Source organism: Lactuca saligna, chromosome 2, assembly GCF_052625555.1.
Source record: "Lactuca saligna cultivar CGN05327 chromosome 2, ASM5262555v1, whole genome shotgun sequence".
Classification (NCBI taxonomy): Eukaryota; Viridiplantae; Streptophyta; class Magnoliopsida; order Asterales; family Asteraceae; genus Lactuca; species Lactuca saligna.
Genome location: NC_136418.1, coordinates 144,448,755 through 144,463,432, shown reverse-complemented (window position 1 = coordinate 144,463,432; position 14,678 = coordinate 144,448,755). Strand labels below are relative to the sequence as shown.

The 14,678-nt window shown below is 37.9% G+C and overlaps 1 pseudogene; it reads left to right on the top strand.

Annotated features, from left to right (window-relative positions):
* Positions 1–789: 789 nt before the first annotated feature.
* LOC145030207 (secreted RxLR effector protein 161 pseudogene) lies at positions 790–1,512 on the top strand (annotated as a pseudogene).
* The last annotated feature ends 13,166 nt before the right edge of the window (positions 1,513–14,678 follow it).

Genomic DNA, 14,678 nt, shown 5'->3' with positions numbered 1-14,678 from the left:
GTGAATCAAGAACACGATATCATGAGAGGCTCATATCTGCAAGTTTGGAATCGAAACCCTAGAAAGGGGATAAAAAATGCCATGGCTGCATTTTGTGTGTGTGTGTGTGTGTATGTTGGATCAACAAGTCTGTATTTCTGTGTGTATTGAAGAAGATGAACGCAGAAAAGTATTACGGTGCCTGAGGTTTGAAGATGGGGATGTGGGTTTTGATAGATTTTTTTCGGGTTCATTTAGTGTTCTTCCATTTGTGTTCATAATCACCTTCAACCTCCACCTTTATCAACCCAAGAACTATGCACCCAAGTGATTCAACAACCTACAATCTTGCTTTACTCCTTTCTGGTATCGAAAGTAGGTAAGAAGAACACAATGTTAGCAAGGTTCACGGACCTATAGCCACCGCCTCGATCTTGGATGGGTTCTATTTGGTGTAGAGAGAGAGAGGGGGGGGGGAAGTGGGTCATCTCAATTTTTAATTATTACAATGAATAAATAATTAAAAACATTTAAAAACTGATTTAAAAATAGAAAATAAATATCCCAAGGGTATTTAAGTCATTTCAGTTTACTGAGGGACCAAATCCTCAACGGAACTAGCTCAAAAGGAACAGTAATCCAAAAAAGTCGGAGTTTGGACTAAACCCAAAAAAATTCATACCACAAGGACCATTTTTTCAATTTTGTCTTAAAAGGATGAACAAAGGTTTCGTAATGAATTAAAGTCATTATATTGGGAAAATTCTCAAGCGGTTTAATTTTACCGACTGTTCTCCTGTGAGTACTCCTATGGATCCAAGTATGAAACTAATGCCAAATAATGGTGTTCCCATTTCAAAGTTAGAATACTTTAAGGCTATTGGTAGCTTGATGTATACGATGATAAGTACCATACCTGATATTGCTTTTGATGTGGGTAAATTGAGCAGTTACACTAGTAATCCGAATGCTCAACATTGGAAAGCAGTAAATAGAGTGTTTAAGTATCTCAAGGGAACCATGAATTATGGTTTGAGTTACTTAGGGAGTCCTTCGGTTTTAGAAGGTCATTCGGATGCAAGTTGCATAACCAACATGGAGGATTATTCCTCAACTTCTGGTTTGGCATTCTTGCTTGGGGAAGGTGTCATTTCTTGGGCTTCCAAGAAGCATTCTTGCATTACAAACTTGAAAATGGAATCAGAGTTTATTACATTAGCAGCTGCTGGTAAAGAAGCAGAGTGGCTAAGGAATTTAGTCTATGAGATTCCTTTGTGGTCTAAACCGACAGAACCTATTTCTATCCTTTGTGATAGTGCAGCTGCTTTGGCTAAGGCATATAGCCAGCTTTATAATGGCAAGAATAAACACTTAGGTGTTAGATATAGTATGATTAGAGAACTAATCATGAATGGTGTGATTTCAGTTGAGTTTGTGAAATCGCAACAAAATTTGGAAGATCACGTGACTAAAGGTCTAACAAGAGACTTAGTGCACAAGTATGTAATCGAGATGGGATTACAGTCCATGTAATTCTGTAATGACGAGACACCCAACTCCCTCCTAATATAATGTTAGGAGTTGAATTCAATGTGGAAAGCTCGTACTTACAAATTGGAACACATGATGTATTCATCCCAGGTATGTGTTCGGTTCTGCAAGTTAGCCAGGTTGAAGTTTATCTTCTTAATAATTCCTTTGATAAATTTATGTGCAGACACATGGAAAGGAGTTACCTACATGATTGTGAAGTGTAGCCGCATTTCAAGAGGTTGTGGGCTTGACCTTGATATGATCATTAGAGGATTGGGACACATGGCTTTATAATAGTGTCAAGTTGTATTTTGCTGGAAATTCAATAAATTAGTATGTATTTTACTTTTGGTATTCAAATGGGTTGATGGGTTCAATTCTTAGAATAACCTGATTCTCGAGTATTTGCAAATGTATCATACTAAGTGGAAATTCAATCGTTTCAATATTTTCATTATGTACTAGTTTGGTTTGTTTGATAAAGTTATGTTTGTTCAAGGGTTACACTAAAATAGGGGAGGATTGTTGGTGATTTTAAAGTCACGATGTCATTTTATGTAACTGGAACTAACATGTGAGCTAAAAGGCTTCATAATTTGTACTCTAATATATGTACATGTTGATGCGGAGTCCATGCATGTATAAGATCAAATTAGGATTCGGTTCGAAGACAAGTCGGGGGGTCCGGGGGCAGCGCCCTTGGGTCCGGGGTTTCCGAAGGTGTGGCGCCCTTTTGGTAGGGTCTAGGTGCAGCACCCCTAACGGGGTCCAAGGGGTAGAGCCCCTGACTGGGATCCCGCTTGGAAGTGCCATGAAATAGTAGGAAATTTAGATTCTTAAGGGTGATTATGGTAAAACTAATGAAATTCGTTAGTTTTGATAACCTTAAATCCTCATTAAAATCCATATTACCCTGACTTATTTCCAAAACAACTAATGACGACTCAACCCTAATTAAACCCTAATATCATTTATTATATAAACGACTCTTCCTTTGAGAAGAGACACCAAAAAATATTAGTTCTCGTTTTCTTCAAACTCTGACAGAATCATTCTAGCAATTTAGGTTACGATTTCTGTGCCTAGAATCGTAAGTGTCCACTTAAATTATCCTAGACTAATTTTCTTGCAACTCGGGCATAAGATAGAAATATCAGTTTGGAAAGTGTTCTCACGATCCAAGTTGGTATCCAGATCTCCAGTTCTCCACTACAAACCCTAATTTTTCCAACAAGCAATGTAAGTAGGGACGGTTTTGCTTGGTGTCCCGGTGTGGCACCGACAATACCTAGTTTTTCTTTATGCAGTGGAAAAATTTTCGATTTTTTACTTATTTTTCATGCACCGACAACACCTCTTCAACATCGACAACACCTATTATATATTTATGCGTCCGTCCCTGAATGTAAGCAATAAATAAAGAAAATCAACCAAATGAATCTAGATCAAATGTGATGAGTATAGGAAAGTATGATGCATGTTCTTTTGGTTTTCAAATATTGTGTAGATCGCAAGTATAAGAATATGCATAATCATTTATAAACCATAGATAAATATCCGAGTATATAGAATAATTTATGGAGCCTACTCCTTAGTCTTTAGTGATGGATTGCAAATAATTAGAAAACGACTGGTTTGACCCCCTGATTTTGAACCCTTTTAATTATTCGTTTTCATTTGATGGTGTTGGTTTCATGAAAAAAGAATGTCACTCGGTAGAAATGAAGGTATAACTCGTAAAATAAAGAACGTATAGGAAGTGAGAGACGTTAAAATGGACCAATTGGAAGTGCCATGAAATAGTATGAGCATTTAAGAAATGGCTTTTCTTTTATATTTTTTAATGAGAGAAAATATTGTGAAATGCTTTTACTTTGTTGCTCTGTTTCCCACTCATTGGATGTGGGCTTTGCCTTTCTTATTTCATTTACTATAATATTAGCACCCACAATAATCACCTTTTGTTGGTTAGATTCTATCCATCTTTCTTTAAAGTTGAAATTCCTTTCTTTCCAAATTTTCTTTTTCCAACTTAAACTACCACCAATAATTGAATACATGTCAATGAGAAAAAAAACAGTCATCCCTTTGATATTCCTAAGCAATGTTCGAATTTATTTTCTTATTAGTTGTGAAACCCGTATATTATACGGGTTGATTAAAACAAAATATTAAATAGAAACGATTAAATGAGAAATTTATTTGAATTTGAATTTGAAATAAATAAAAATTATGAGAAAAAAACATGCAAAAAATAAATAAATTAAAATTATTGTTTAGTTATCAGACCCGTATACTAAACATGTTAACTATAACAAAATGTTAAACACAAAGGTTTAAACTGTAAATTTATTTAAAATTAAAATTGAAATTTAAAATTTAAAATTTAAAATTAATATCATTAAGATAGGTTTAATTTATGGAAACTAATTAATAATATATTAGAAATGGAAAATGAAATAAATGACAAGTGGAAAAGAAATATATCTCTAAATTATGACAAAATGACATGTGGCAAATTGAATGAGAGAATGACATGTGGCAAAATCATTCTTATTTATTAGGGTAGATTTTAAAGAAACTTTGTTTCGGTATCTGTTTGAGTATTAAAAATGTGTCGCTTCCCCAGTTATTGAAGGATAAAGTCTCGTAATGAAAAAAAAAAAAGATTTATAAATAAAATTGATGGGTATGTGAATTAGTTGTTCTAAAGAAAACATATATAATTAACAACGTGGTCGACTGTTCTAGAATTGAGAATTTCTACCATGTGAAAAGGTATAATTCTTTTGATAAAAAATTAGCAGATTGTTTAAAATAGAATGCTCCTTTCCCCTTTTTTCCTTACAGGGTAAGATAGCGTACAAATTGGCATACAAGATCTTGGTCCATTTTCTTTTTGTGTAATCAGAAAAATAATCCCCTGCGAGAATAAAGGATGCACCTCAATCCCCATACCGTATATTAATATGTGCAAAATCTATAGATTCCTACTATATGAGCCAAGTTATGCGCATCCGTATATTAAACATATTAATACAACAATATATCGATACAATCATTCTAAATTCTATAAGATCCAATACGTGTTAGGTGATATTAAACAATAATAGGCAATATTGTTTAATAGGGTCCAGTTTAAATTAGTTTAATATAAACTAGTAATTGGTAATATTTAACAATAATACAACAAAATAGTATTTTAGTTTATATGAGAAGGGAGTGAGAAGATTGTTCGTGGAGATTGGTTCGGTGAACATTGTGACAAAACTAGCTGCTGGAAGCTAAAAGTTGTAATTTTATTTAAATATTCAACAAAAAATAGTTGATAGCTTTTAATTTAAATATGTAAATTAGATAAACCAAAAGTTAAAAGCTACCTTAATCACTATGGGTTATAAGTTTTTTAATAAAAGTTATGGTATTATATCGAAAATTCTTATTATTTTGAGAAATTTTTTGATAATGTGCTAAAAGTTTTTTTATTTTTTTTACCAGAAAAATCATGATTATTTAATATTTTGTCCAAATTAACAATTTTTTTATTTTAATAGAAAATAATAAATTATATGATTTTTTCCAAAATAATGAGATTTTTCTGTTAAAAAAACATATAGAATTTTATTAAATTTTTTTCCAAAATAATAAGATTTTTCTACGTAAAATACTAAAAGTTAAAGAGCTCTTACCGTTGAACAACATTTTTTTTGAACTATTTTCTTAAAAGCCAAAAGCTTTATGCATTCGTGTTTGAAAAAATTATCTTAAAGCAGATAGCAAGTAGTTGATAACTAGAAATTAAAAATTGTAATTTTTATTTTTGTTGAAGTGTTTGGCAAAAGAAGGTGTTAACTTTTAAAGGTGTAAAAGTAGATAAAAATCAAAAGCTAAAAGCTTCCAAAACCAACTATAGCTTTTGGATTTAAGTTTTTTTTGTTTAAAATAACAGCTAAAAACTCATATCTTCAAACAATTTTTTTGAGTTTTTTTTTTTCTTAAAAACTAAAAGCCAAAGGTTTCCAAAAAATTATAATGAATTTGTTTAACACGCCCTAGGTATAGTTTAGGATTTAGAATCAAGATAGTTATGTAATATATTAATATCTCATCCATAAAAATCACAATAAATTTAAACTTTTAAAAACAACCCGTAGTCATAAAATGTTTACAAATCATTATTTTCAAATTGTTTATCCATATTAGAGTATCCCAAAATTATAAAGCCATAAACAGATGATGTGTATGGTCACGCCTAGGCCTTCCCGTAATCATCAGAAGTACCTGAAACAATAACTAAAAACCGTAAGCCAAAGGTTAGTGAGTTCCTCCAAAGCACCACTACACAAACAGATAACATATACAACAGCATGTTGAGTCCAATCAACTATCGGGTTGGAATACCCTAGGCCAAGTCAACCTCTAGGTCAAGTCATCCTCAAGATGGAATACCCCAGGTTGGAATGCCGATATACAATGGGTTCAGTCAATCATCGGGTTGGAATACCCCATGCCTAGTAAACTATCGGGTTGGAATTCCAATATACAATGAGTCCAGTCATCCTATGGATGGAATACCCTCGGGCTCAGTCAACAATCGGGTTGAAATGCCAATATACAATGGGTCCAGTCATCCTCAGGATGGAATACCCTCAGGTCCAGTCAACTATCGGGTTGGCATACCTTAGGTTGTTGGCTCACGCACATAGCAGTAAAGTCTCAACCACCAACCAAAATGTGTGCACATATAACAGATAAACATATAATCAGTCTACAAACAATCAGGTAGATCTACAGATCACTAAGCATAATATCATCCTATATACCAGTATACAAATCTAAGAAATCACTACAACAAGATAAAATATTATCACATAACAAGATATCTAATCCAATGGGCTGACCTTGGTGCCTTAGACCCATAAATACAGTGAGGAAAACTCACCTCACAGTCTGAACAATAGCTAATGAGGTCTCGACTCCGAATCTCAACTATAACCGTCACTTATCGAACCAAATGACCAATTCTCAATCATAATCCAAAACGTAAAATACCCTTAAGTTAAACTTACTCAAAGTCAAATTCAAACTTATCAAAATCCATGAGTCAACCCAGTCGGGTCAATTCTGCCGAGTCGACACAAAACGTGTATGCGGGACGTACTCCAAAGGTACGTTGGGAGTACTCAAGCCTTGACCGCATTCGGGACGTTTAACCTCATGTGCGCTGTGTATTCTAGGTATGCAGAGCGTACACCCTGAACTTTCAAACTTCATTACTCACTTTGAAGATATTGAAGAAGGTTAAAGGTGCATAGCTTGGTGGGAAGCTTAGGGATCCAGAATCATCACTCATTTTCCAAGCCTTTTGAGGTATCAAGTTCATACCTTGGCTTTTGAATGTTTAGATCTCTTTATGTCTTGAGTTTTATGCTTTTGGTCCCTTTTTCGGTTGGGTGATGAGTTAAGACGTTTGTGGGGCTTCTCCTTTTAGATCTGAGCATGTTATGAGGTTCATAAGCATAAAGGTGCAAGCTTTTTGGGTTTTATGGTCACATGCATGTATTAAGTCGTCTATTAAGTCCTTTTTTAGCTTTAAGAGCTTCATTAAGCCATGCATGCACGTAAAGTTAGAAACTTTACTTGATTAACCAACTCAAGGAAGTCAGATCTATGTTTTGGAGCACTGTCTTAAAGGTTAAGAGCAAATATTTGGAAGATGGCTGAATGGGGTAGTACGTTAGGTGTACAAGTCTGTACGCACCACGTACAAGCCCATTACGTGTACGCTTAGTGTACAGTTGAGTACGCCCTGCATACTCGGTCAATTGGGTTTCGGAACTTGGATCTTCAGTTTGGGCCATTATTTTGGGCTTTGATGTTTGGGCTTAGTTGGGCCATCTGAATTCTAGTGTTTTAGGTTGGATATATTATTGGGTCTTGGATTAAGGCCCATGGAAGGGATTTGGGCCTAATTTAAAAAATTGGGTCATGTTTAGGCCTTGTATGATTATTTTTGTAAATGGGCCTTTGGATTGTAGGTTTGGGCCTTAGTCTTGTACCAAACTAGGTAAAGGGTAAAATGGTATTTTTACCCTATTTATAGAGTGTTGGTTATGGATTTGAAATCCAACTATTAATTTGATTTAGCAGTTTGAGATGAATTTCCTCACTGGGTTTAGCGGGTCTTAGGAACCAATGTCGGCCCATGATATCCTAGTCCATGATGCTAGATGTATGTATGTATGAACTATATGTTGGGCGAGGCCCGTTATGCAAGTTTGGGTGAGGCCCGTTATACTCATCAGGCGGGTCCCGTTATGCGAGTTAGGGTGAAGCCCGTTACACTCATCGGGCGGGGCCCATTATATGTATGTTATATATGGTGTGTGGTATTTTTGGGAACTCGCTAAGTTTTGTGATTATGGTTTTCAGTTTATGTTTTAGGTACTTTTGGGTCCATAGGGAAGAGCTTGGGATGATTGTAGAGCACATACCACATCGTTTTGCCCTTTATGATTTACTCTTATTTCATGTGAGGTTTGATACACTTGTTTTATTTGGATTATATTGATGATGTTTTTGGAATACTTATTTTATTAAATTAAAAATGAAAATTTTGGGTCTTATTTTTGGGATTAGAGCCTTGGTTTGAGGGATTCGGACATACACTCGGGTGTGACTGAACTCAAACTAAGGATTTGGTAAAGCTTTTCAAAAGAAATGTATTTTAAGAACAACATTTCTAAGATATGAAAGGGTGTGGTGCATGCAATCGACCGAACTCAAGTAAGTTTTCCTAAAATACCCATACATGTTATCTGATATGATTTGATATGTGAATATGTGAATCGCATGTTAGTTAGGGCTAAGGATTTGCTTAGTTTTTGCATGATAGAATGCTAGGAGAAATGCCTTTGTATGCCCATTGTATGAGCTTGTAGACTTGCATGCTAGTACTGATCAGTCAGTGATAGGATGGCCTAAATAGGTTATGCTTGGTTTTGGTTACTTGATGCCCGAATGTTGATTACTTTGTGCTTTCTAGGAGTTCTAACTAACTTCAGCTAACTGGTAAGTGAATATGCTAAGTTACATATTATGGGAACTAAATGATTTTAGAAGGTTAGGTTTTAACTCTATTGCACGACTCTATTTTGAGTCCAATGGTTGTAGTGTGAGACCTCTCATTCAAAGAATTGTCTGGTTTTAGTGATATGTAATTGTATTCATGAGCTAGTTAGAAAAGGTTAGCGAGAGTTCCTTTTGCAGCTGATGGCGGAGAGTGGTGTGGAGTTTGCCGAAGCAAAACCTAGGATGAGATTTAGATTTGGGAGCCTTGTTTTGAGGAGGGTTAATTGTATGGATATATAGTGACATGGCGGATTCAAGGCAATCCTTGAGGAAATTACAGATAGATGTGGAAGGTAGTATGGGCCCGTACTACTGGAAGCAGAGGATCCGTACTCGATTCCATGAGAGTTGCGATGAAACCAAGGAGCTTGTAGAGTTCTGATCCCTCAATATATTTTGATGCATATCATGATGGTTTATATGGTCTATTTTCAGTATGGTGACATCGCGAGGCAGACTCGCTGGCAGTTCTGGTGTTGGAGAGGGTTCAGGCTCAGGTTCTAGAGCCGGGCAGCTAGATGATCAGACTAGGGAGTTCATCTCATGTGAGATTACATGCTTCATTCTTGAACAGACTCCTATGATCTTTGGTAGGGTCAAGAAGAGAATTCTGGAGATTGTGTAGGAGCGGTTGAGTGCCTTTCATTATGAGATTGTGGCTTTGGTTGGAGAGTGTTCCTTGACTTTCAAGGAGTTTCGGTCATGTGGGGCTCCAGACTATCATGGGTCAAAGGACTAGATAGTGAGTAGGAGGTGGTTAATGGATGTTGCTAACACCTTCCATACCAGTATGTAACGCCCGCAGATTCGGGCTAGTCAATTTAGAGGTAATAGGGGTCGAAAATGACTTTTCGACAAAAGATTATTTAGAATAAATAATCTTAACCAAGTTTTAGAATATGACGCAAGCTTTCCGTACATATAAAGAACGCCGAAATCCGAGTTATAACGAAGAAGTTATGGCCCGCCGAAGTTTTACGGCAAAACCGGCACGGCACCGGGAGACGTAAATAGTGAATTTACGATAGAAGACTTTTTAGCCTTAGCAATCTAAACAAAAGTCGTAGAATATGTTAAACTAATAACATCGATAAAAAGAACGCCCAAATCTGACTTCGTATGAAGAAGTTATGATTTTTCTAAGATTCGGCTTAGCAGTGCACGGCCCGAAACTCGAATTTTAGTTCGAGCAGTTTTTGGCTTACACGACCTAAATGAGAGTTGAAGATCTCATTAATAGGAACTCAACGGTAAAAAGACAGACGAAAACGGAGTCCGTATGAAGGAGTTATGAACTCTTCGCGGTCATTTAACAGTCTAAACGCCTCCTACTGTTAAATTTGAGATCGGTCGAGAATTAGCTGACCGAGTCTAAACGAAAGTTGTAGATCTTGATTTTACCTACGCGTGGAAATAAAGAACGTCGAAAACGGAGTTTGTATGCGAAAGTTATGATTTTTCTAAGTTTGAAGGCTGATACGCGATAGGGGGTGACGTGGCACCACCATAATTGGACACGTGGCACCACCAGAAGGCCACCACATGGACCATCTCGATGAGTTGTGACTCAGACTCGACGAGTCCATCATATTTCTCCCCTATAAATAGAGGTGTCGGGTTCCATTCATTCTCACACCTCCCAAACCTTCTTTCTCTCTCTAAACTCTCTCTCTAAGCCTCCCTAACCCCCCAAAGCCTAGGGTAACTCCCTAGCACGAGGCGGAAGCCCCGGAGCGCCCGACGGCTCCGAGAAAAGAGCCTTTCGGCTCGGGAAACACTGCTCCGGCGAAGCCCGGTTTTGCGAAAAACCCGCTGTAAGTGAGCTACGCCTACGCTAGTTTTAATATAGCTTTTAATTAATTATAGTAACATTATTAGGAACTTAAAATAATTGTTTGGGCTATTATTATGAGTTATATTGAGTGTTATTTAACGCTTATATAATAATAATAATAGCTATACTATTAATTAGTCGCGGTTATCGTTAGACTAAACCCTAGTGGTGTTGATACTAGGTTTTATTAAAGAAAATTGTGTTGAGAGTATCGAAGCGCTGTCCGAGTGTTGAGTCACCACCTATCAGGTGAGTGCATAGTCCCTTTCATCTTACACATAGATATGAAGTATTTAATATAAACTACGTGCTATGTGTGCATATTATCTAAATACTTGCTGTCTATGTTGGATGAACGTTTTATACATGTTTTAAAGGATTTAAATTGTATACGTATTTTATATATACGAATATGTGGGGTATGATGATGGGTAGATAAATGATGAGAGATAGAAGATGACGTGAGTATACATTGGCAGCTATAGACTTAGTGCCTATGGGACAAACACCGGTACCTATGGACTTAGTACCCGTCAGACGTTGGTAGCTATGGATTTAGTACCTGTTAGGAGTTGGTAGCTATGGACTTAGTACCTATTAGTTAGACACTGGTAGCTATGGATTTAGTACCTGTAGGAATTGGTAGCTATGGACTTAGTACCTGTTGAGCGTTGGTAGCTATGGATTTAGTACCCGATGAGTAAGATATAGCAGCTATGGAATTAGTGCTTTACGAACGAACATTGGCAGCTATGGATTTAGTGTTAGTCCTAGAACCCTGGAAGTAAGGGACTTCGGAATAAACGAATGCAGGATAGACGACCCTTAGGTTAAATCCTTAAGAGTAAAGAAGATAATGGGGATGGGTAATTGGGTTTAATTGCTTGATTGATTAAACATAATAATTATATTATTGTGGGTTGAAAACCCTATGTACTCACCAGGTTTCCCAACCTGACCCACTCAGTTTATTTATATCACATGTGTTGATATGAAGTCACTTTACACTGAGAGATTTAAAGAGATGTAGATCACTAGTGTAAATAAATGTAAGTTCTGTTTATGCTTATGTTTTTGTACTAACGATGACATCCCAAACGTTTTAAGATGAATAAAAATACGTTTCTTCGAAAATGTTTTAATAACGTATTTATCGTGTTTTTCTGGGAAGAAATTCCGCAACTTTTTTATAAAATGAAGTACTCTGATTTTTATAAAGCATAAACAAAATCGGTCTTTTCTGGCCGTGATTTTGGGGATGTCACACAGTAGTTGCCCCGAGAGGGAAAAAGTCAGATTTTCCACCTGTCTTTTGAAGGACAGGGCATAATATTAGTGAGAGGAGATCGGGAGCACAGTAGGTGATGAGGTTGTTGATTCGATGACCTGGGATGATTTTGTGACTAGGTTCAGGGCTAAGTTTACACCAGTGATTGAACTGCAGTAGTTGGTGCGATAATTTCAAGATCTCCGCCAGACTACATAGATAGTGGATGAGATCACCGCGATGTTTCGAGAGAGGGCAATTTTGGTTCAGCAATATGTGGCGGATGAGGAGATGAAGAAGGCTAGATATCATGAGATGTTGAGGAGTGACATTCGATAGTTTGTGAACCGATCTAGCTGCAAGACACTGTAGGATATAATAGTGAGGGATAGAGAGAGGGAGATTGATTTGGAGATGGAGAAGAAGAGGAAGCTGGATTTTGTGCCAAGTGTTGAGGGTTCGGCAAGAGGCCCAAGTTGGTTGATGCGAGAGGGAAGAGCTATCAAGGTTGAGGCCATTGTGGAAAGTGCGACAGGACACACGATAAGGCGTATAGGGTGGGTGGTTTTGGTTGCTTCAAGTGTGGCCAAATTGGTCATCTCAGTAGGGATTATACTGCTACCACCACCACCACCCTAATATTTGATCCGATTTACTTTCATTACGATCAAAGGGGACACAAGAAGGCCTGTTGTCCAAGTTTGACTGCAGCAGGACCAGTTTTAGCACCCGCTCCTGCAACTCTGAGGATTACTGATGGCCGCCAGGGCTAGGCAGATATGCATGTGGTGAAGAGTAGGGGCTTTCAGCTGATATCCGAGGAGGCTCATATAGCTCCCGACATGGTGACAGATATATGTCTTCTCCTTATCTCTTTATTTATATTGAATTCCTTACTTATATTTATGTGTTTTATTTTAGTATCGTTCCATGTGAACAATATTCCTACATTGGTATTGTTTGATTTAGGGGCTACCCGATATTTTGTATTGCTTGCGCTTAGCAAGAGGTTTGCTGGAGCTCCAAGAGAGTTGGATTGTCCGTTAGATGTCGAGATTGCAGATGATCGGTCTGTTCAGGTTGTGAGGGTTCATCAGGGTTGTACTCATTAGTTATTCAGTGATCAGTATCTGGTCGACTTGATTCTCATTCCTTTGAGTAGGAACAAGGTTATCGTGGGCATGGGTTGGTTGAGATGGAGGAGGTGCACAAATCTAGGTTCTCCATTCATCACGGGGCGACAAAGATGTATAGGGATATTCATTCTGATTACTGGTGGCCCTGCATAAAGCAGGATGTGGCTTGGTTAGAGGAGCGGTACTTGACCAGCGGGAACGTCAAGGCCGAACATCAGCGACATCAGGGCAATATGTAGTCGTTGTAGATTCACGTATGGAAATGGGAAGGTATTACCATGGATTTCATCACGAAGCTACCCCGGACTACGCGCGGAGTGGATTCGATTTGGATCATCGTGGATTGTTTATCTAAGAGCGCACATTTCATCCCGATTAAGGAGTGTATTTCTATAGAGAAGTTGGCTGAGATTTATATCAAGGAGGTTATGACACGTCATGGGGTACCGGTATCGGTGGTTTCTAACAGAGATGTCTGGTTTACTTCTAGGTTTTGGAAGAAGTTTCATGACGAGTTGGGTACTCGACTCCATTTCAGCACAACTTTCCATCTGCAGATCGATGGTCAGAGGCAGCGGACTATACAGACCCTTGAGGATAAGCATCGAACGTGCGTGTTATACCTTGGAGGGAGTTGGGATACGTATCTTCTGTTAGCGAAATTTTTGTATAACAATAGTTATCACGCCAGCATTGATCAACCTCCTTTTGAGATGCTCTACGGGAGGAAATGCAGGATCCCAATTTGTTGGGGCGAGGTCGGTCAGTGAGTTATGGGGAGTACCGAAGTGGTATTCAAGACCATGGAGTTGATTCAGCAGATTCGGAGCAGGCTCCAGACAACTCAGAGTCGGAAAAATAGATATGCCAATAGGGACCTTTCAGATTTAGAGTTTCAGGTGGGAGATATGGTTCTCATGAAGGTATCACCTTGGAAGGTTTCATCTGGTTCAGGTAACACGGCAAGCTAGGCCACAAGTATATTGTCCCCTTCAGGGTTTTGGCTTGGGTAGGCTGGGTTGCTTATCGCTTAGATCTTCCATATGAGCTCAGTAAGATTCATAGCACGTTCCATGTCTCTCAGCTACGGAAATGCTTAGTGGATGATTCCGTAGTGGTACCATTGGAGGATATTCAGGTGGATGACCGCCTAAATTAAATTGAGAGGTTCGTGACGATTCTGGATCGGAAGACAAAAACCTTGAGGAACAAGGTTGTGGAGTTGGTGAAGGTGCAATGGCAGCAGCGGAAGGGTTCAGAGTGGACCTGGGAGTGGAAGATGAAATGAGGGAGCACTATCCCGAGTTATTTGGAGAAGCGGAATTCGAGGACAAAGTCTAATTCAAGTGGGGTAGAATTGTAACACTTCAATTAGATATATTCCTTTTTGGTCCTTCATGTTTAATTATATTGCATTTTTTGCCATTGGGATTAGTACGTGGGGCGTACCACATGGTACGCTCAGCGTACTAAGGCGAGACTTGATCGGGACTTCGGGCACGTACGCGAGGTGTACGCCTATGTACGCAGAGCGTACTTGCGACTTAATGAAACCCTAATTTAAGGTTTTGCACCCTACATAAACACCTTAAGTCCCTAGGGCTGGCCTCTTTACCAGCCTCCACTTCCCTAAAACCCTAAAATCGACCTTGAGCCTCCATTGTTGTGTTTTTGAGCTCTTAAGAAGAAGTTGGTGTTTGTTTTGCTCACTTTGAAGAAATTGAAGAAGGTTGAAGGTGCATAGCTTGGTGGGAAGCTTAGGTGTCCAGAATCATCACTCATTTTGCAAGCCTTTTGA